Raw genomic sequence first — 22,057 nt, 5'->3', positions numbered from 1 at the left:
GTTTGTTAAAGCAGCGCGAAACTGTATCGGAACGTAACACGGGCGACGTTGCATTTCCGAGCCTTCCTTTCGACACGCTTTGATCCTCGTAATTCTCGCGCAGAATTCAAATACCGTGATCTGGTGCAAGTGGAGCAGTCAGTATTGTTCTACTTAATAGGCCACTGCGTCGTGCTCCAAAAAATTTGCCTGGTTTGTTCCTTCTGGGCGAAATGAGAGACTTCATGGTTATTTTCTATCTTGGCACTATCTCTTTTTCCGTTATTTGTGCTTCTACTTTTATGTACTAGTCCTCTACTGGTTATCTCTATTCTCTATGTACTAAAGGGTTTCCCCCTATATACAAGAAATAAAGGAAATAAGGAAATAAGGAAATAAGGAAATAAGGAAATAAGGAAATAAGGAAATAAGGAAATAAGGAAATAAGGAAATAAGGAAATAAGGAAATAAGGAAATAAGGAAATAAGGAAATAAGGAAATAAGGAAATAAGGAAATAAGGAAATAAGGAAATAAGGAAATAAGGAAATAAGGAAATAAGGAAATAAGGAAATAAGGAAATAAGGAAATAAGGAAATAAGGAAATAAGGAAATAAGGAAATAAGGAAATAAGGAAATAAGGAAATAAGGAAATAAGGAAATAAGGAAATAAGGAAATAAGGAAATAAGGAAATAAGGAAATAAGGAAATAAGGAAATAAGGAAATAAGGAAATAAGGAAATAAGGAAATAAGGAAATAAGGAAATAAGGAAATAAGGAAATAAGGAAATAAGGAAATAAGGAAATAAGGAAATAAGGAAATAAGGAAAGTGAAGAAGTGAAGAAATGAAGAAATGAAGAAATGAAGAAATGAAGAAATGAAGAAATGAAGAAATGAAGAAATGAAGAAATGAAGAAATGGAGAAATAAAATAAATTCACCTGTCAGTAAAGAATCTGTACTCGTCTCGACCCTTGTTACTGACTCGCATTTTGCATCCTAGTTTATAAATTCCGTAACCGATAAAATATTTATCAATTCTACCATCACAACCTAGAATAATTTCCTCGTACAAGATCGCCTATAATTTATTTACGGTCACGAAGGGAGCGTCATTAATGATCGTGTCAAGCACAACAGGGCCTGGAACGTAATTAGAAAGAAAGAAGGAGGAAATCGCGGCTCTCCAAGATTGTCCAGGAGTTTTATATGACGGACGAGATTCCGTTTAAAGGTAATCGCATATCGGGCAAAAATATATCATGGGCTCATAGCTGCATGGAATGGACATTAATCACACCGAGGATTCCTTGGTTAGCCAGTTGGGTTACTGTGTCTATTAGTAATGACCAGTAAGCTCTGAACTTCCGTGCGTGATCGAGAATTAATGAGGTACACGGGGACCGAAAGCCAGTCGTTAATCATTATTACAACGTAATTATCGGCCGGATCGTTAGGTAGAAGTCGAAGGAATTAGGTGGTGCACTTTGTTATTAAACCGGCTGCTGCATAGATTTAATAAAGTCGAGCCATCGATTATTACGTTATTCGCATTTCCTGATCGAACCTGATGCCCGCGAATTTACCGTCAGCTTCTTTTCCCTCGCTCCCACCGCGGAATACCGTTTCATCGTAACACGCGTTTATTACCTAAACATTTCTCCGTAACGGAAAATAAACCGTGAAAGACCGAGTTACTCCCACTCTGCGTAATACGCCTTTCAATCGCGTCGCTAATGATTAACTTCGCCGGCGATCCATTGAAAGAAGCAATGGCCACGCATTCGCGACTTATTTCGCTGTGCAAACAAGAGCATTCAATGATTCGACGGTAACGCGATCCCTGCCACGTCTCGTACACGCGCGAGAACGTTACCCGTTCGAGTAGAAGATCTTTGCAATAGCCCCTCCTACGATATTGTTCTGCTGACAGATAGAATCGCCAGGAAAAATCGTGACAGCGTAAGACCGCGAATAACCGTGAATGGACGTTGAAGGCAGACACGCGAAATCACGGGTGGCGAGCGTTTACCGAGGCACCCGATTGAAAATAATGGAAATCTTAAGATAGCGTCGTTGGTGTTGCAATCTGGAACAAGATCGATTGTCCTGATCGCTATCTAAAAACGTGTAACGACATAATCGGCGAGAATTCTTCGTGGCAATAAAATCGGCCGAGGTGTTAATAACCGAATCGGCTATTTCAATTTTACACCGCTACTCCGCGGATAATCGAGGCTCGATCGCTGGCGGAACACCATGGTCGCTCGACAATTATCACCTTCCAGCGGAGTTTACAACCGTGGGCGATAAGACATTCTTATAACACGAATGTTCCAGCTCAGTTTTAAATAATCATCGTGAAAATTTAGTAAGACAAGTGTCTCTATTAGCGACCAAGCTCGCCTTTATGGATTAAACTGACGAGATTTATGGGTTTAAAGTGACAAATAAGGTAATGTAGGTAGCGGAAAAGGGGGGCGGGCGCAAGAAATATTTTGGGGGCACAAACAATTTCTCAGCAGTAAATAAGCATAACATCTTGTCACAAAACGAAATCATGGAAAAAGGATAATAATACCAGTAATAAAGAAATAAAATAAAAGAAATTAACCACTAAACATTAACATATTTAAATATTAGACTTTTTTTATTGCCATATCAGCTTTAAACGTTTGTAGCTCGGAGCAACGTTAACCGATTTTGGTGAAATTTTCAGCATGTATACACCCTACTTAAGTCTACAAACGGGATTTTTGAATTTTCATTACAGACTCCGGAAAAAAGTTGAAAAAACTTACTATTTTTTTTTGCTATTCCAACCAATTGAAATTTGTTTCAAAACGACGAAACACGTCACGTAGCAAACTAATACTTCTAGCGTCTCAAAAAAGCTGAAGTCGTTTGGACCAATTTTAAAAATGTTATGCGATTTTAAAGATTGTACGATTATTGGTGCGAGCCACTGTACATTATTGCTAAAACAAAAAACCAAACGAAAGTATTTCCCAACACAAGCCACGCGTTCTATCGAGCACTTCAGAAGGTTCCTCCGTCACCTTTACTCGCCCAAGAATTTACCAAGCACCGCGATTGGAAAGCCACGATTTTTGCTTGGCCCGGCATCGTTACGCGTTAACCGTGGCAAATCTAGAAATATTGGCTCGAATCTATGCGACGTATTTAGCGGGCACCGGCGATAACCATCGCTGACAGTGAATTATTAGCGCGGAATCAAGTAACGCAGCGCCGATGAAAGACCCGGCGCTGGTTGACGCTCATTGAAATCACTCGACCTCGCCATTCTTACGCGCGTCCGATGAAATTCGATCGGAATGCGGGCAAACTAATGGGCGACAAGTAACACGCCGAGAGATACTACTATGTAGCCGCTGTCCCATTTCCCTTGATGCCCGGAGTGCTCGGCAAGCCGGCTTCGCTGTGTACCGCGTCCGCGAATATTTCGAATTTCTCCGCGGCGCGATTTTACCGCCGACACGTCGTAAACGTTCGTTTAATTCGACCGCTTAATGGCCCTCTCCATCGCGCGGCGGAACTCTATTTTATTGTGAAATCCGATCTACCAGTATCGCGGCGATATCGTAGGAGTGCCGCGGCGTTTCCAGCTCTCGGCTCCGGCGAATTTCAATAAAACCGCCCGCTCAGCTTCGTCGCGGGTGTAGCCCCGTGTATATAATTATCCCGCGGCCGGCTCGATCGCAATTTTCACGCGTTGCCCGCGGAAAGAATGCAGCACGCGCGCACTTTCACCGTCGAGATCGTTGGCGCGCTTGTTTGTCCGTTAAGATTGTTAAGAAGCTTTTAATGAGGCTGCTCGCGCTGCTTATTCCGCGATTGCGGAATACGAATTGAGGCTAAGAGACGGGGTCAAAGGATACGGCTTCATTGCTTGAACGATCAGCCAATGACGCTTCTGGGAACGTCCCTAGACCGAGATGACCGTAATCGTAACTCGGCCTGGACATTCCAATGACATAATGTCCATTGTGGAATTCTAACGGCGTTGGCGGATTGCTCGCTTCACGGGGAATGTAGGTGAAGCTTTCGCGGGGAACTGGCAATCAGAGGTTCATTGGAAGATTCTGGCTTATCAGTTTTATTGAGTGGTTGCAGTGGCACGTTTACCTCGTTAGCTACGAGTCCCAAAGGAATGAGACATTATTGTTTTGGAAGAAATGGATGTAAATTACATGCTGAATACGGTTGCAGACGTTGCACAGGCTAAACCATACTTCGAAGGCGAAAAAAGTGAAAAAAAGTTTTTCGCACTCGAAGCATGGTTTAGCCCACTGTGCGCTGTAAGTGATCTGAGATCTATCTCGAAGAAAAGAAACTACTGAAAATGGTCACTTCTGGCACTTACATCATTTGCCATTTCAACTCCTCAATCGTGTTTTAATTTTAAGTTCTAATGAGGGTGCGCTATACCCTTGAGCCGTTTAATTATCAACTTTGTAAGCGTAACGCGATTATTGGAAAGGAAGTTACAGCGAAAGGTGCACATGGGTTCCTGGAGCAGCCACCGTTACTTATCTGTGCCTATTATCGATATAGTGTATTTCGATAGAATTATGAGAACAATTATTGGTCGGGAAAAAGGGTTCGCCATTTCTCCCTGCGTTTCCGCGGGTACACCGAATCGCGCGGGGTGATCTGTAAATTGCAACAAAAGCAGGAAGCGATAACAGTCAACGGGCTTGGTAACGATCGCGTCACGGACAGTTTAGACACCGCGGAATGGATTCAAGCTGTTGCTGCCAGGGAACTGACGTAACGAACCGACGGTTAACATTGCACGAGATGCATAAACCGGACAACGAGCGTAAATAACGCGCGCCTAGCTCTGCGCGACTATAAGCATTCTAACGCACCGGGCGTTTGCGTCGCGAAATTTATGAAGAAATCAACGCCGTCACCGTATTAATAGTAATGCACCGCGGGTATCAGCGTGGCCACGATCGCCCGCTGCACCGGGATGTCCGCGGGAACATTAACTAAATAATTACCATATAAAATCATTCTCGCACGCTGGTTCGGAGCAATAAAAGGTAAGCGATCCTAACGGTGGCTGGGATACGAATACGTTGTAACCGCGATGTAACCATCGCAACCTGTCGGCGTGCTGGATAGAAATATGCTACGAACGATAAACTATCGATCGGCTATCCGTGTTTGCGTGCTGCTAATGCTCGCATCTACTTATGCCTTTTACCGATCTTACGACTGGGAAGTGAAAACGCGATTCTTCCTTGGCCTTTGCTCGGCACCCCTCCTTCCCTTTCGATCGTTTCTGTAAATCCTCCGAACGGTTACCGCCTGAAAGGTGCAGGGATTCCTCAGTGAATTCTCGAATCAAGCATGCGACAGAAATACGAAGCATCTTTAATACAGCCCTTCCTCTTTCCTAAAAAATCATTTGCCGCTCGACGAATTCGTTTAACCAAACGAAATTATACTTGTTCGCATTATTTCGTCCTCAGGCAACACTGATACATTTAGACGCGTTTCTACGCGCTGTCAGGCGTGCAATGGAGTTACAAGTCCCTTGGTTTAATCGTCGAAGCTTGTATTACCGCATAGTTGCGATATCTACGCTCATTATCGCTATCCAAACGCCGACTAGGCCATTTGCTCATCGCTTATTAGAATATAAGATAATCGTTGACGCGCCGAGAAGCAGGGGAACGCGGGAACAATGAATCCCGCCGTATCTTAACCGCGCCGTTTCATACGCGGTGTTCGATCGGTATCAGATACGCGAAATCTCGCAAAAACCGTAGCCTGGCCGGTGCAAGATCGCCACGAAATCTACTAGCGATACCTTACGATCGATCCTCCATTTACCTCGCGTTTATTACATCTTGCCCTCGACAGTGTAGCGCGACCGATCGACCCGCAATTACGCGAGATAGCCGGCGCGCTAATTAATTAGGATATAAAATAGTCCTTAACGGAGCGAGGAAGCAGTAAAGATAACCGTCTCCGCCGATAAATATCGCGTCGATATCTCGGGACGCGACTAACGAGACGCGGTTGCATCAACTGCACCACGGTACCGTTCGTCGTAACTGGAGAAGCGGCTCCTTTGCAAAAACCATCGGATGTTCCGCGTTTCGTTCACTCTCGAGTATCGATTGTAGAATGTCAGCAGGGTATCGAGACTATCGAGTCTATCATCCTGTACATTCGCTTGAAGAGCACACCGCAAAGCTCCACGCAAATCGGTACATCGACCAACCACCCTCGGTTTTAATCAGGGCCGAATCAAGGCCTTTAGAGGCCCAAATCGTTTAAGGGGTTAGAGGGGTTATCTTTGGGGATTTATTTCTAAGTGACAATAACACTTTTATCGATACAAATTTTTCAACGAAGATAGAGACTCCTTTGAATAATATATATAATTTTTTTTTCATATATCAACACATTCCGAAAACTTTAAATGCGCTTTTCTCGAAACCACGTTTTCCGAAAAGGTGTACGCTGTAATTTGAGTAAAACTCTATGGAGTTTTATACAAATTTTCACAGATGTTTTTAAATGTATTCTCTATCGTCCGACTGTCAATTTTGTCGATATTTTAATTTTTACCTCACTTATGCGTGAATAAAGCTTTTTACTTCAAAGTGTTCGAATTGTAAGAAAGTGTTTGCTTTTTAAGAAAATTTCTATGGTGCCCCCCTTTCTCCTAATGCCCTAAGCACGCACTCGTTTTGTTGATTGGTTAATCCAGCACGATTTTAATGTTCCCTGAGATTCAAAGAACGTCAAGTGTCCGTGGTCATCGTTAATGGAAGTCAGCTGTCCACCCTGTGACGGGTTATCGTTTTACTATGACCCCTACCGCCTTCCATCGTTAATTAGCGGCTTATTAACTATTCGACAGCGGTATCAGATTCTGTCTGTCGCCCACGTCGGCGAATCCCGTTGATTTGTAGGCTAAACAAACTCCAGCTGGCCGATGCGCAGAAAGTTGTACCCGCGGCTGCATTATGCTGCCTACGTGCACTTTGCGCGTGGGCGGCAAATTGCGGTGAATTGCCACGAAAATCAGGAAATCGTACGTTAAACCGTGCCCGCGCTCTGTCCCCGTTCGTTGCCTGCCCGCCGAGCGACTTCCATCTGATTGGCAGCCGTGGATCCGCGAGAATTAGATCTGGTGCGAAATTGGTGCTGCGAACGAGTGGCTCGTTAATCCAACGGAAACACGGTGATCGATTTCTGTGGAACCAAGCGGTGGTCCTTGAACGAGGCCCGGTACACTCGGAGCCTGTAGGTACCTATGACAGTGATCGAAGTATAACGAAAGTGGATTTAACTCGAGGGGGACTTCTGGATTCTTTATCGATTCCTAGCAGGTCTCTGCAGTGTTCTTTTCTGCTTTATAAACGTGCATAGCACGCTGTAATAACGAATCGCCAGTGTCCTAATGGATCCTGCAGGAGCGCGAGGCAGCCATGTCGTCCTCGAGCGGGGAATGTTAATAGGGAAGTAGTGCTCTGGAAACCGTCCAGCGTATTTGGAGACTTTCTATTGCGACACGTTGCGAATAATGAAAGAATAATAATTAAGGGTTATTGCGTGGCTCGGTTAACTTGGAAATCAGATAAATCCACGGATATGGACAAAGAACATGCTCGACACGAATCGGTGCTCTGCTAATGAATCGTGCGGGAATGTACGACAACTCGGCCTCCCCGGCGCTATGGCACCATAAGACACCGCGGAGCCAGTTTTCAATGCTTATGCCGCACGGGAAATCAAATGCCAAAAGTTTTTATTCCCAGCAGTGTTTAATGATACGCGCCACGGGCTGTGAAATTCGCCATTGTTACCTTTCGTTTCCATTGGACTTGCTGCTACTATTAATATCAGTCGTTGCAATGGAACTTTTCACGCTGGATCTTCTGAAACGAGAGATACTCGTGTGCAAGCCGCTCAATGTACACAGCATTCATTATTCCGAGATGATATATCGATCTGTATTAACGCAAATATCAAATTACAAGGGAACTTCCGCGCGCGATTATTAATCTCAAGCGGCGCAATTCGGAAAAAAAGAAATCATTCTTCCGTCCAGCTAAATGAACATTTAATTAATAACGCAATCTCCATCCGCGCCTACAGCCTTCCTGGTCCGCCGAGTGGTCAAGCGATCGTTTTTTCGCTCGATTAACCGTAGTATTCGCATCTGCTGTTAATCACAGATCACGATGCTTAAATGGCACATCAATCACTTTCTCGATTAACCACGAAAGGGGAAGAAAATCAGGGGGTCTCCTATTCCAGCGGAGAACGAGCGCGCGGTATCTCGCTTCCTATGCGACACCAGTGCTATTTCCAGCCAGATAAAGAGCATTTTTCCTTCTGCCGCTGTCATCGCACTTTCACCGACAACAATATTCGCCCGCGCAGGCAGGAAGTCGCCTGATAATCCATTTATCACGGTGATATTTCTTTTTGCAGGTGCTGCTCGGTGCAATACACATCCGCGGGGCCCGAGCATAGAAACCGCGGTTATGATACCGTGCCTTACGCCACATCTGGGCAAATGCTGTTATCAATGGGATATCAATGTGTACAGTCCACGCCGCGATGCCCTACGCCTTTACGACATCCTCCCTCGCCAGTTCCACCGTAGCATTTAGAAATTTCGCGTTTCTCGCGGTGACTCACTTGATGAAACGATTCGTTGAATTACTCCGTGAGGTAAGAACGATGACGAGATGCTGAAGGAGGAATTTCCTGTGAACGATTCCACTGACTGAGTATACCTTCGATACCTGAGTCCAGCTTTCGTCATTTCGTATTTATAGTCTTGTATCTGATGTCCAGTTAAATTCTGTCTCTTCTTCGAATATATGTATACATAGTGCACGTGCTGAATCTGGTTGGCTTATACTTATTTTCTCCATCCCAGTACCCTGTACACTGTGCCTCGGAAGAACTGTCTATCCCTTCTGAAGCACGAACTATAGACACCTACCTACCTCACAGTTATTGGCACGCTTCTTAATTATGCACCAGCGCTCTGTCGATTAATTATGCGCAGCCGATCGGCGACTAATTATCACCTGCCAAATGGCCATTTTTCTAATTACCGTTCCCTCGCTCAGAGCCCGCGATAACACGTCTACGTAGCGATCTTTTGGACAATTAAGCGAGACGTATCGGGTGTCGTGTTCCTGCACGCGAGCATGTTAACGCTCGCGTCGGAGGTGCATAGCATGCACGCGTCCTGGTAATGCGGTTGGGGGATATCACGCGTGACACGTGTTTCGTGCAGCCAGCTGATCGTGTTCGAGGCATTGCGACACGTTCCCAAAAAACACTTGGGCACATAAAAGAGATGGACATTTTCGAGACATCGTACCTGAAAGAGGCGCGGGGAATCTATTACAAGTACACCGCGAAAGGGGGGTCGTGGATGCAAATTAATCTCGTTGGTAGGTACTTAATGATAAACATATTATAATAGTCTATAATTTTATTCTACACATCCTATTATTTACTTTAGCCTTTATACGAGAGATGGGCAAGTTTTTTATTTAAATGCAATTTCGAATAACGAATAAAAGTTAAAACAAATTATTTATCATGTATCGAATAAAGTGGAACCGCATTAACTGTGTTCGACGAATTTTCATTCGTCGAACGTTTCAACTGCAGCGTTGAACAAATTTTTCAACTTCAACTTCAACTTTATTCGACGTCGAATAATTGTCTGACGCGCGTTCGAGCCGCCAAAGTTAACGAATAAAGAAATTAACTTTATTCGTCAAATAATCTAAAGTGAAAATAGCTTTTATTTGATCCGTTATTTAAATAACTTTTTATTCGGTTAATGCCGAACTCTGTTTTGTATTTTTGATTACACGCGGAGTACACCATCGAAACATTTAACGATTTTGACAAGTATATATCAGGTACATGTTCGCGACATGAACCCCGCTCGAAGTGAATAGTCGCAATCTACATTCCAGCGTGGCCTTTTTATTACGGCACGAACGCGGCGCGTATTCTGCGCACAATGTTCGTTAGAATTGCTGGGAAGTCGCGGCGGCACGAGGAAGCGATGGCGAGCGCAAGAAGTCCGTCATTCTTTGTGCGTGGGATTAGCGATGCAAATTTGCACTACCGCGGAACATAATTGGCCGACATTGTGCGTTCGTTAGCCGAGCATTCTGCCACTTATCGGTGCCGCCGTACGAAAGGGACAAACGTGAATAGCAGCCTTCTAATTGAAGAAACGTCGTTTCCCGCCGCATCCGCGGTTTTCACGCTCCGCGGGAAGCGGGCGGTGGAAGAAAGGAGGACGTTGAAATGCCGGAAAGAGACGAGTTTTTACAATGATTTATCTACTTGCCTCGAAAGTGGGCAACAGAGAGGGAGTTAATTAAGGGGCACGATTGTGGAAGCTTCTTGGAAGATGTGTCAAGTGAAAAGTGTGAAACTGGGCTCGTACAGTTGACGCTGATCAGCATAAACTGTGGTGCATTAAAGGTGTTTGATGAGGTTTTATACCTACAGAATATCTTTAGACATTAAAATTTGAGTATCATTCACAGTTTGAGTATCAGTATCAAAACACTTTCTTCTTATATCCACCTTTTATCCTAGATCCAGCACTCCCAATGATCGACATCTGTTCACGCTCATCAATTCCTATTATTTGAACCCTACCTTGTCGAGAAACCCCTCGGTCAATACTTCCCCTTAGAGAATTACTCCAGCATCAGATATGACTTAAGAAACTATCCTGCATTAAGCAATCTTGCAGTCAGCTTTCATGAAGTTGCGCAACCTCTTGTTCGTCGAACGTTTTATACGGTACAGCGCGAACGGTAAGAAGCCAGAGACGTAACTGGAGTCCAGTTACTGGGCCCGCCATGACACCCCGAAACGTCTGAGCCGTCCGAAACGCTGAAACGCCGCTCTGCCAACTGCTTATCCGCTCTCACGGGCATAATTAATATCATTATTGTGATGTCAGCGGGAGGAAACGGTACGAGCACGGTACTACACGTTACACGAGTAGTATATATGCGGACTAGACAGGCTACCGGCGCTGGATATGCTAAATACGATCAAACAACGTTGTTTTATGCTAAGTGACCCCTGTCACGTCCGAGAAAGACAATGCCGCTTGTCTGTTCTCCGCGAAACGCATCAGGATGTGTGCTCGACCGGCCAGAAGAATCCTTTTGCTCGAATCTCTTCTTCTTCCTTTCTCCGATGACCGCGACAGCGCCGCCGCTCGCACCGTTGAAACGCATTTCGGCTGCGAGATTCTGGGAGAAGAGAATGATCAACGATAGGGGTCCCTTTTGGAAGGGGGTAAATGGGAGGTTCGAATAAATTAAAATCGATGGGGATCTTTTGATCAGCAGAGGGTGAGTGAAAACACTGATCGCAAGTAAAGCTGTGGCTTGGAAACTTAGGGGAACTTGTTACTTGGAAAGAAATATGTTTGAATGCCATTATTTAATGTACCTACTATTAAAATACCAATGTCCCTGTCGATATTAAGCTAATGCTACATGCGATATTAGGCAAGGTACACGGGATCTTACAACGCTACCATTCGTCCGTCAAGTAACAAATGAAATCGTGCTAACGGGATTGATGACGTGCTTGACCCCGCTTCCTCAGGATAAAATGCACCGTTCGAAAGTTGCATCTGCATCGACGACCGCCGCGTGACAAAACAATAGAGTGACGTTTCTTTCCGAGGTTCAGCAAGCGCCGTGGGTAAAAAAGGCACGACACGAGAGTATAACGATACGAAGACGCCTGTCGCGTGATAATATATCGATAGGTGCTCGTGGCTAACGAGGCACCTGGATCATGGGTCGAGCGTGCCAATCGATTTGACACGCACTCGGGATCTCGGGGCGCCGAATAATCGGCTCTCATCTTCACCGAGGACATCCTAACGAGACGACAAAGAGGGCCACGTAGCGGAAGTTCTTAAAAAATTTCCCAGCGACCCGCATTTATCATAATATCCCTGATTTCATTCGTGTCCTTCCATCCCCCGCAACGCGCCCTTCCTTTCACCCTTCAACCGCAATTTATTATACCTGGGGAACACTTTTGTGGAACACGATGCCAGTTTGTACGATACACACGCAGGCTTGCTCTCACCAAAGTAAGTAGTTGCCCTTATTTCGACGACGGAATAGTATGCTAAAAGGATAAGCCGATACTTTTAGTCGAAAAAAATGAAATATGGGTCACCCGACCACATAATGCTCGACATTAAGACGAGGATGGTTGATTGGAATAGAAGAGAAGATTTCCGGTTTACGTTGCTTATAATGGAGCACAATTTGCACAGTCCGTGAAATGTTGAGGGCAAACCGCAGTTTCCTGTGTAACCTCGCGAAGAAAAAGATCCACGACGCCGGATGGCTCGTTTTCTATTAGCGTTCTTCCGCGAAGGAGTTTCTAATCCTCGTAAATTGGACTTCACGGTACCGTGGAAAACTCTCGCCGAGGAAATATCACGCTCCTACCTGTGTACGGGGCAGAGAGATCGCAATGAATACCATTACATGGCCTCGTAATAGAGTTCGCACCGGTGAGATTTAAGGTATCAAGGAGCGAATTGGAATGGAAAAAGGACGGGCGGAGGGAGGAAAGGATAAGAGGAAGGCATTAATTGTGGCCCCGAGAATTTGTTGCATCGTTAAGGTATCCGGCATTGTCACGAGCCGGCAATGAATCAGGCGCTGATCGTAGCATTGTCAAGTGAAGCTACAGTAATTTATCGCGTTGCTGTTAATTCCGACCGCGGTGTCTCTTAATGCCTTCGATTTAAGGGGGGAATCCTATTCTCTGGGCTAAAAACATAGAAAAATTTGGGAATTTTTTTTTAAGAAATCAGCGTTTCGATTCATCTGAAATTTGGACCATGTTTTGATGCATCTTTGAAGAAGCTACAGTTTTTTTTTTATTAATTTCTAACCATAAATATAGTAGTTATGCATGATCGACCATCACGCCGCACAAAATTCCTCCTCCGTTGGTGTGCATGATATTTATCTACCGGGTAATGTGAAACAGAAAAATGAAACGGCGTTTTATTTTATACATATGTAGCTTGAAATTGATGAACGAGCAAAAAATAAAAAAAAATTATGCGCCAATTTTCTTACGTAACAAAAGAAGTACAGAACTTAGCGGTATTCTGGTTCAATCAAATTGAAGCTACTAATATGTACAAAGAAAAACGCCGTTTCATTTTTCTCTTTCAGATTACCTGGAAGGTACATATCATGCACAACAACGGACGACGAGTTTTGCGCGGTGTGACGCATAACTCCTATATTAATTATTGAAAATGAATGAAAAAAACTGCAACTTCTTCAAGGATGCCTAAAAACATGGTGCAAATTTCAGATGAATCGAAATGTTAGGTTCTTAAAAAAAATTCCTGAATGATGCTACATTTTTAGCCCATAAAATAGTATTCCCCCCATAAGGTTCCCGCGGATAAATCGTATGGCTACGGTGAAATATACAGGGTGCAGTGATGAAGGCTCTGTTTCAAAGGCGTTCGTGAACAGTTCCTTGATAGCGTACACATAACACGCCTTCAGGACTATTTAATCGCTAGGAAGGAGGAAAGGGAGGACGCGCAGAAAGACGAAATTCACCCTCTGACATTCCCAGTCGTCCTTTAGACCGCCGCGAGTGGGTCGAAGGTTTCCCTCTATGCTCGCGAACGATTCCATTTTCCTGTTTCTTTATTTCTACCCGCCCAGTCGTTCGATTTCGATTTAAAGAACCGTGGCACGTCGTGCTCCTTGTATTTTCAAGCGGTGCCCGTGTCTGAATTTCTGACTCGTCCGGACATAAATTTCCGACGGACAAGAGGCGCGAGTTTCTTCGTAGGGTGAATTATGAATACTCCTCTCCCGAAGGATCCTTTTATTCTTCGATCTCCTTTGAAGAATCGTCGAAACACCGTTCGTTTGTATTGTTGCCACGACTGGAATAGGAGGCTGTTATTTTCTTATTCCACGTTTTTTTAATCTCAGCGACCTTGCGTCTGGCACATTCCACTTAGATTCGAGAATCTTTGGGGACTCGGGCCCATTAAAACGCGAGTTCCGTGAAACAGGTGTATTAAGTCTCCCCTGAATATGTTATTTTATTTTTGTCGTTCCAAGAAATGCAAATCCTCTTGTTTTTATAAATTTCGACGAGGCTCGGTGAAAAGGGTTTGATGGGTCGACGTTGTACATTTCGTATTTCACTGCATCAAGAGCATTTTAATATTATAGAAATCCACCTTGAGTAAACAGAATTTTGCTGTTTTGATCAGAAATGCTGGAGTAAAGATAAAAATCTTCTTTTTAGTGTTTAAAATTCAATTCAACGATTAGTGAATAAATTCTTCATAAATTTAAAAAAATATATAAGTTCAATGGTCTTAAACATCCGTGTTCCACGATTTCTTACTCAACGTTTCATCCGAACTTGAATATTGTATAGAAAATCAATCAAGGTGTAGAGTGCATATTGAAATCGGTAACGAAATGACTCTTTCTCTGTTGACGACCACTAAATTGGCTTTGAAGTTTCGATTCTTCTTGCTCCTATCTTCAGTATATATCGCTATCTGTTACATAAAAGATAAAAAGGTATAACAATTGAATTCCTTCCGTAACACACTTTTTCTTGGATAAACGTGCAACGATTCCCTCGCCAGTCGGAAGCGTTGATGATTTATGCTCCGCGTAGCTGACGGTTTGTAAGCTGGAGATTGGTAAACGAAGGGAATGAAAGTAACAGCCAGATCTAGATCCAAATTTATCTGGATTATTATTAGACTAATGTTTATCGTGCTCCATCTCTCGCCTTCCCTATTTAGACCTCGCTCTGAAATGCATCTGTTGCATATTGACGAAATATTCACTCTTCCGTATTAATTTGTAGAGAGAGAGAGAGTGGTTCTTAGAACTTGTCTAATTTTAAATAGAAATATTACTTCGAAGCAAATGTAGGATTTCATGCTCCCCTGGAATCGAGCACACAGTTCCTGAAATACAGATCGAAGAGTTCCAGTGCATACACTGCTCTCATATTGCAATTGCAATAATTAAATATGTATCATCGAGCGGCATTCCACCGGCTCGAAACCACGAGGGCTTCCTTTCTCTTATTTGGATATCCAGTGTCAGTTTAGAGGGGTTCCGACTGAAACTAAATATTTGAAGAGGCACGTTCCAAGGGTGAGCCATCTATTTCTATACGTATAATCCATGGAACCGAATAACGTTGGCATCCCTCCCTTCAAAAACATGCAAGGAGTTCTTTTGGAATTCGGAACTGTCACGGTGTTTGTCTATCCTATTATCATCCGCAAAGTTCATATAAAAGAAATGAAACTGTGCGGAGCCACAAAGTTCATACTTGCAAACGTCACAGTGTTCCTGAAGCAGGGATCAACAGCTCCACAATATCTTTTACCTCGAACTTTTCTGTCTCAAGAAAGTGCTATTGAGTCTCCAGTTAAATTTTTACAGTAGAGATTAAAATATGTCACTGGTCCTCTGACTGCTGTCCCTAAGAGGAAAGGGAGGCAACGGTTATCAAAGGCAATTTGTCTTGTCACAAAAGTGAAATCTTTATTGTGATTGTCCACGATATCATTCTCAAGACAAATGTATGTTTTATGCACTCAGCATCGCACAATCTAAGAAACAAGACCCGAGCTTCTCGCGCCAGGAAAAGGACCCTATATATTTAGTCCATTGGACGTTTTACAGCTTCGCGGTACTGTGTTTACGAGCGAGTAAGTCGTTCGTTTTTATCATATTGTAATGATTCCTCCCTCGTTTCCCAGCCGATCCCCCTCGAATGCGCGACTTCGAGGAGCAACCCTTGAAAAGTGACTTCCCTGACCAACCCCACGTGCGCACCCCACAATGGGCCCTTTGTGGGTCGCCATACTCGTTGGCTTCCTGGCTCCAGCACTGTACAGCACGCTTTTCAGCGTTTCGAAACAATCGCCCGTGATATTTGAAAACAGAGATTTATTCTTAACTGAAATTCCATTGAGCCAGGAAACCTCGACTTTAGAATAATTGACGGCGTACGCTTTGAAGCATTAGTTTGAGTTGCTTACTCTTCACAAGAATAATAACTTCTTTCATTGAGCTGCGCACTATGAGCGGACCACCGGTGCCTTTTACTGACTTTAGGTTTTTATTATTTCAATTGTACGAGTGAATTAGCGAAGGTAATTCACTCGTACAATTAAAATAATAACGATAAACATCAGAGACTTCTGTTCCCTTCTGCAAAGTGTTCAGAATTATACTTAAATTAGATTAAATCTGTAGCAGATAATCTTATCACGATCAACTGATCATGGGTGGTAACGATTGCTGGTCAATTGTTTTCGTGAAATGTAACAGTATATTCTAAAAACACGATCTACCGCTATATGCAGCTATCCCTGCGCCCTTCGGACTAGGTTTTCCTAAATATTGTACCAGCTGTTTGACAGGACGCAGAGATAGGCACAAGGGTAGATATCCGTGAAAGACCATGTGAAATACGGATCCTTAATGGGCCCGTTATCAAACAGAGAGAAATGGATTTTCGGCGTCTGGCTTTCGACCAAAACCAATTCGACAAAAGCGTCTAGGGTACTAGCTGATGCAAGAGAAACGATTACCAGTTACTACATAGCAAAAGCATTTCCATGGTCGTTGTAGCATTAAGCTGCATATACCCCTGTCCATATAAAGACACGAAGTATGATTCAGATTTAAGGAGATCCTATACGATGTGAAAAATCTGCTGGAACTAATTTGGAGTCGCAGCGACGTTCACCGATCCCCGTAGGAGTGACTCGACAGCTTGAGTCACCGCTCCCGAAGGCAAACGCATGCAGCCGCGGCGCGGCGGCCGCCTCGAATCTTTCCACGTAATTTATCGCGAAGCTCGGTCCATTTTTCAGCGGGCTTTATTAATTCCAGAGCACAAGACAATAGGGCGAAATCAGCTGGCCTCGAAGGACGACAGAACAACGGGGTACGCCGTGAACAATACCACGAGTCGGGGATCGGCGACGAGGAGAACGTGTGGCAGCCACGACACTTTGTCACGCAGAAATTGTCTGCGGGAACACGATGGCGCCGTTTAGAAGAGGGATGCCCGCCGCTGTTTCTCGATGCGCGTCGTGCCGGAAATAATTTATCGGCCTGAGCGTCAATAAATAATTCGTGGCCAGGACGCGCGTCTTGAGGAGCGCTACGCTGCTCTAGGGTGTGACTCCGTGACGCACTGTGCCGACGGACAGCCGACAACAAAACGGTATTAAAATGCACGCCAATGCACCGTCCCGACCCAGGGACGTGCCCTTTCGACGGATCAGCTCCGTGCTTCCCTTCTCTCACGTTCCTGGGAACGATTTCTGGAAAGGTGGGAAGCGCGCGGTCAAGGGGTTGCTTTCGTTGTTCGAGGAAACACTCCTGTGGAGGGGTTCGATCGTGCTGCTTCTCCCTACATATTTCAGGCATTGAGAACGAAAACGGGTCAACGCACATTGAAAAAAATTAGTCTTTTCTATTTTATGTTATTAGTATCTACAGCCTATTGGAATACATTATTGCTACTAACTAAATTTCACAAAACATGTGGGTTGGTCCGTTTTTGTTCTCAATGATGTTTCCCAAGATGATCGGCTGACTTATCCACTGCTATTTACAGAAGTAGGTATATTTCCTTGTGCCATAATTCGTAGAGACAGTTGATGTAATGACGTATCTTATTTTGCATTTTATTCCTCATACACGTGTGACACTGACCTGGATTTCAATTATATCGTCCTTAGCCTTCATGTTCAGGACTAACAACCTTCATGTAAGGTTTAACAACAGCAATTGCAGTAGCATTGGTCTCTATCGATATTGTGGCAGGGATTAAGCAGAAGGGAGTTCATAATAGTCTTCTGAATTCTTCGAATATTTTTCCTTCTGCGTATTCTGCATTTCAAGAGAGAATTCCTTACGAAGTTGGGGCACTAGTCAGCGATCGGTATCTGGGAACTTGGTGCAGATAGCCCTGCTGGTGGATTGAAACCGCTCACACGAAAAACCGTGTGACATGCACCGGGCAGACACTGGCGCGCCTCTAACCACAGGCCAACAGATAAAGAAAGGACAAAAAAGTAAAGGTGAGTATCCCTCATCCTGTGCAGGCAACGAAATGGGCACCTACTACGCGTCGACACAAGTAGAATCACATGTGGGTGGCAGGCAAGCGATTTATATCGTACAATGGCTTTGTTATATTGTTGAAAGCTCTTACATCGACTGGATAATCTGCATATATCCATACTTCGCATGATAATGCTCTCTGGACCACCTTTTCAAAGTTGTCCTTACTAGCTAAACTGATCCTTTAAATCCAATGCTTCACCCTCTGTAGCCGTAATTATTTTGCAGAAAAGCATTATAATAAATAAAATTATGGACTCCCCAAAAATTAATATTCCATTGAAACATATCGTAACTTCTTCTCGAAATCTTACTTCATTCTCTCCAACGAATAAAAAGAACCTGCCAACTCCATCAAGCATCATTTATTCTTTGAGCGGTATTGCAAGAAGCATCGCGTCGATTTGTTGCGAAAACGGGTCTTGAAAGGGGAATGAAGATGTAAACAGTATCGTCTAGAGAAGCAGGAAGAAAAGATACACGATTTCGTCGTTCGCGCTTTTATCTGTCACGCGTACCGTCATCGAAACGCTCCCAGTCCGTGCGTAAAAGGCGTCCTTTATGGACCACGCGCACTTTCGAGGGTAGTCGATGCAGCTCGTTAACTCATTTCGAAGTGGGTGGAGAAAAGTCCCGGCGCCGATCCAGAGGGAACGAGACGTAAATGCTTTATCGCCTCGTTTCGTGGAAGCCCTTACTTCGGGGTAGGGAGCTCGACGATGGAAAGCGTACATACTCCAGCTTTCCTGCATCCCTTTCACTGGATATTACGGTGCACTTCTATTCTCGGAACTTCTGTGAACCATTCCCAGTTGCACAGGGGACACTTCGTGCAATAATTTTAACCCAACGCTACCTGGACAGACACGGCTCTCTAAAAAGCCCCAGCTGGCTGGGCCTCCACGGATGACTTCAGTTCACCGATGGTCTTCGAGCACCGTTCACCTCCAGACACTTCGTCTTCGCCAGTCCCTGATGGCCTCCTCTCTTCCGCGTGTTCTTGCAGCACCGATTCGTACCGTGGCTCCACTGTTTACGTTCTTCTTGCCGGGCGGCCGTTTCTTCAGCGTGGTCGCGGTGCACGCGGTCGTTTTCCTCATAACGCGCGCGAGCAGCGGAACGAACGGTGATTTCCATCCGAGAAAATGTTTCCCCGATGGCATCGAACCGGTTTAACGATGTTTTCCATGCGGTAGTTAACGTCTCCCCTTCATAGACAGCCTCTTTCGCTTATGCACACGTCCGCATACCTGTCCAACGTTTATGCACCGTCGCTGGACTTGTCCGTCTGTTTCACGCTTGTGTCGAGCGCGTGCACGCACGCCGACATTTAGAGATGTGGCCGACTAGCTTGGCCGACCGGTGCGCTGGCAAAACTAGGTAGCCTTGAGGGCCTCTGTTTTCTGCCAGCGAATTCTATCCGGGCATCTGCATGCCAGCGACGCCTCTCCTCGCCCCCGCCCAACCCCCGGTCGCCTGCCCAGATGCTTTTATTTAACAGAGAACCGCCGACGTGTGTCATCGATTTGCATAGTCACCGTCGCGATACACAGGCCTGGTTTGTATTGATGTAACCTTGTTTCCAGTCCCGTGGCGAGCCTCGGAGCGCGTGTCTCGACGCGCGAGCTGCTCCAACGCCGATCAGGTGCAGGAACGCGGTCGACATACCTACGGCTGATTTTTTCCACGTGCCCGAGATTCGGCATCTGCATAGAGTGGTCGGAAGGAAAGGTCGAGGAATTTAGGGGTATATAGCACTTGTGAAAGTAGACGGAATGTGTCTAGTCAGCGCAGATTCGCGAGATTCCATGGTGCTGTAGAGTGGAGGTGTAGGTTGCTGATAGTTCGGGATAGATTGTTTTTTATGCTGGCTATTTTATAACAGACGTTCCACTTTACCTTTATCTTGAAATTAATCGAGTGCTCGTAAGTACGTTAATGGTCATTAATATCAGCAGCGCGCAGCGATTTTTGAGGCGCGGTTCCCTCCTTCATCCATCGCCAACATCGTATGTCACGTAACAGGCAGCTACACGCGCATTTTACGCGACAACGGATTTTAATTAGCATACCTATAAACACGCGTCTGTAAAACGTTACATTCTCTTTTACGAGCGAATAAATCCGTGACCCGCGCTACCCGCAAAATTTCTACCGCGTAAATATCCTCTGAGAAGAACTAACGAGTCTGTGCTGCCTGGTTACACGAACGAAACGATTATCAGCGGTTCTGCAGGCAAATGTCGTGGACGGGTAGCCGTTTCGTGGGTAACGTAAGAATGAAACGAGCGCTCGAGTGGGAGATATTCTTTCATTAAATTGCACGATCGCGGGGACTCGCGTTTTCACGGCTCAACTCGACTGTTTCACTGGACCGACGTATTATCAATTATGGTCTCGAAATTCGCTGAACTATCGCGCGGTGGTATTGTAATGCATACATCTTTTGTTTATGCTGATAAAGTGCCAGTGATAAGTGTAATGTGCCGCGGCGTTCGCAGACCGCGTGATCGCTCCCAACACGTAACGGAAAGAAAATAATAATTTCTAGTCGAGGGATAACTTCAAAATAGTAATACAAAATTTTATTGAATTTGGAGTGCGCTCCGAAACTTGACGAGGCAATTTATATAGATGGACGTCGGCCGATAAATCTGCAAATAAAGTTTTATATATTTTTTTCTACTTCCTGCTCACCCACCCATTCACACGTTAATTTGTTTTAATGAATTTTATTATTCCGTGCTGCGGATCGATATAACACAATGGTGTGAAAGAGTACGAATAAAAAATCGATGCAAGGGGAATCGTTTTACGAGGAAACGGGTCGGATATCCGATCCTGGGCCTAAACTGAAGGGCAAAAAGGAGCATCCAAGCTACCTAACCACTGGTGGATCGCCTAGCAGTCCGTTATTTGCTCACATGTTATAGAAATTCGATGCTTCACCCTTGTGGGGAGAATAAACCGTAAAAAGTTGGGGGGGGGGGGTGAAAGAAATGAGTTTAACGTATGGGGTTGCAGCCCTTTGATTTTGATAGAACGGTAACTGGAACCTACAGAATCGAGACTTCGCCAGAAACTGGGATCTTTGCTGGGTACCTTTTATTCAAGAGAATTGGAAAATTCGAGGAATGTTAAGAACAAATCGTAGAAGCACCTCCACTGGACTTCTATGTGGTATTTCATTGTACAGTCACGTGATGTTTTATTGCAGAAATAACACCTCCGACGTGAATTTCTTACGGCAAAGCGTGCAACCGTTTAAAATCGTTAGAAAAAGGGTGTCACGCCTCATCGAGCTTCGGTTCATTGATTTCGCGTGCATAACAGCTCGATCCTTATCGAGACACGTACCACAGTATGCGGGAGCTTGCGGGGTCGCTCACAATCGAGAAAGCAACGTATCCAGGCGTCGTATAAATGATAAATTTCCTTCGTTTCTGTTTACATAAACGCTGCTTCGTGAACTTGATTTACAGCTGTTTAAGTGCGCGGTAACGATGCACCTCTTATATTCCTATTCACGCTCCTCCGCCTCTGTAGCGCGGACCACGATAGAGAGGGGCAGAAACTTCAGAACAAGTTACCGTATTGAACAATGGAACCGTTGTTATGCAGAATCAGACGAGTGGCAGATGTGTTCAGGCTTATCAGGCTCTTCCAAAGAAGTGCGGTAATTAGTTCATCGATTATTCAAGACGATTAGATAGGCAGCAGAACGCGAGAAAGTATGACGCGAATAACAAGCATCCGTTGCACTTTGAGTATTAATTTCTCATTGCACAGAAATCGACGTGTCCCTGTCACCGCAGTTGATATT

The 22,057-nt window shown here is 44.6% G+C and overlaps 1 long non-coding RNA gene across 1 annotated transcript; it reads left to right on the top strand.

The window, feature by feature from the left end:
- Positions 1 to 4,774: 4,774 nt before the first annotated feature.
- On the top strand, positions 4,775 to 17,158 carry LOC143369141 (uncharacterized). Its single transcript, XR_013085348.1, has 3 exons — positions 4,775 to 5,046; positions 8,462 to 8,704; positions 16,993 to 17,158. It is a non-coding gene; the product is annotated as an uncharacterized LOC143369141 (long non-coding RNA).
- Positions 17,159 to 22,057: the final 4,899 nt, after the last annotated feature.

This window comes from Andrena cerasifolii, chromosome 5, assembly GCF_050908995.1.
Source record: "Andrena cerasifolii isolate SP2316 chromosome 5, iyAndCera1_principal, whole genome shotgun sequence".
Classification (NCBI taxonomy): Eukaryota; Metazoa; Arthropoda; class Insecta; order Hymenoptera; family Andrenidae; genus Andrena; species Andrena cerasifolii.
This window is presented reverse-complemented; position numbering and strand designations above follow the sequence as displayed.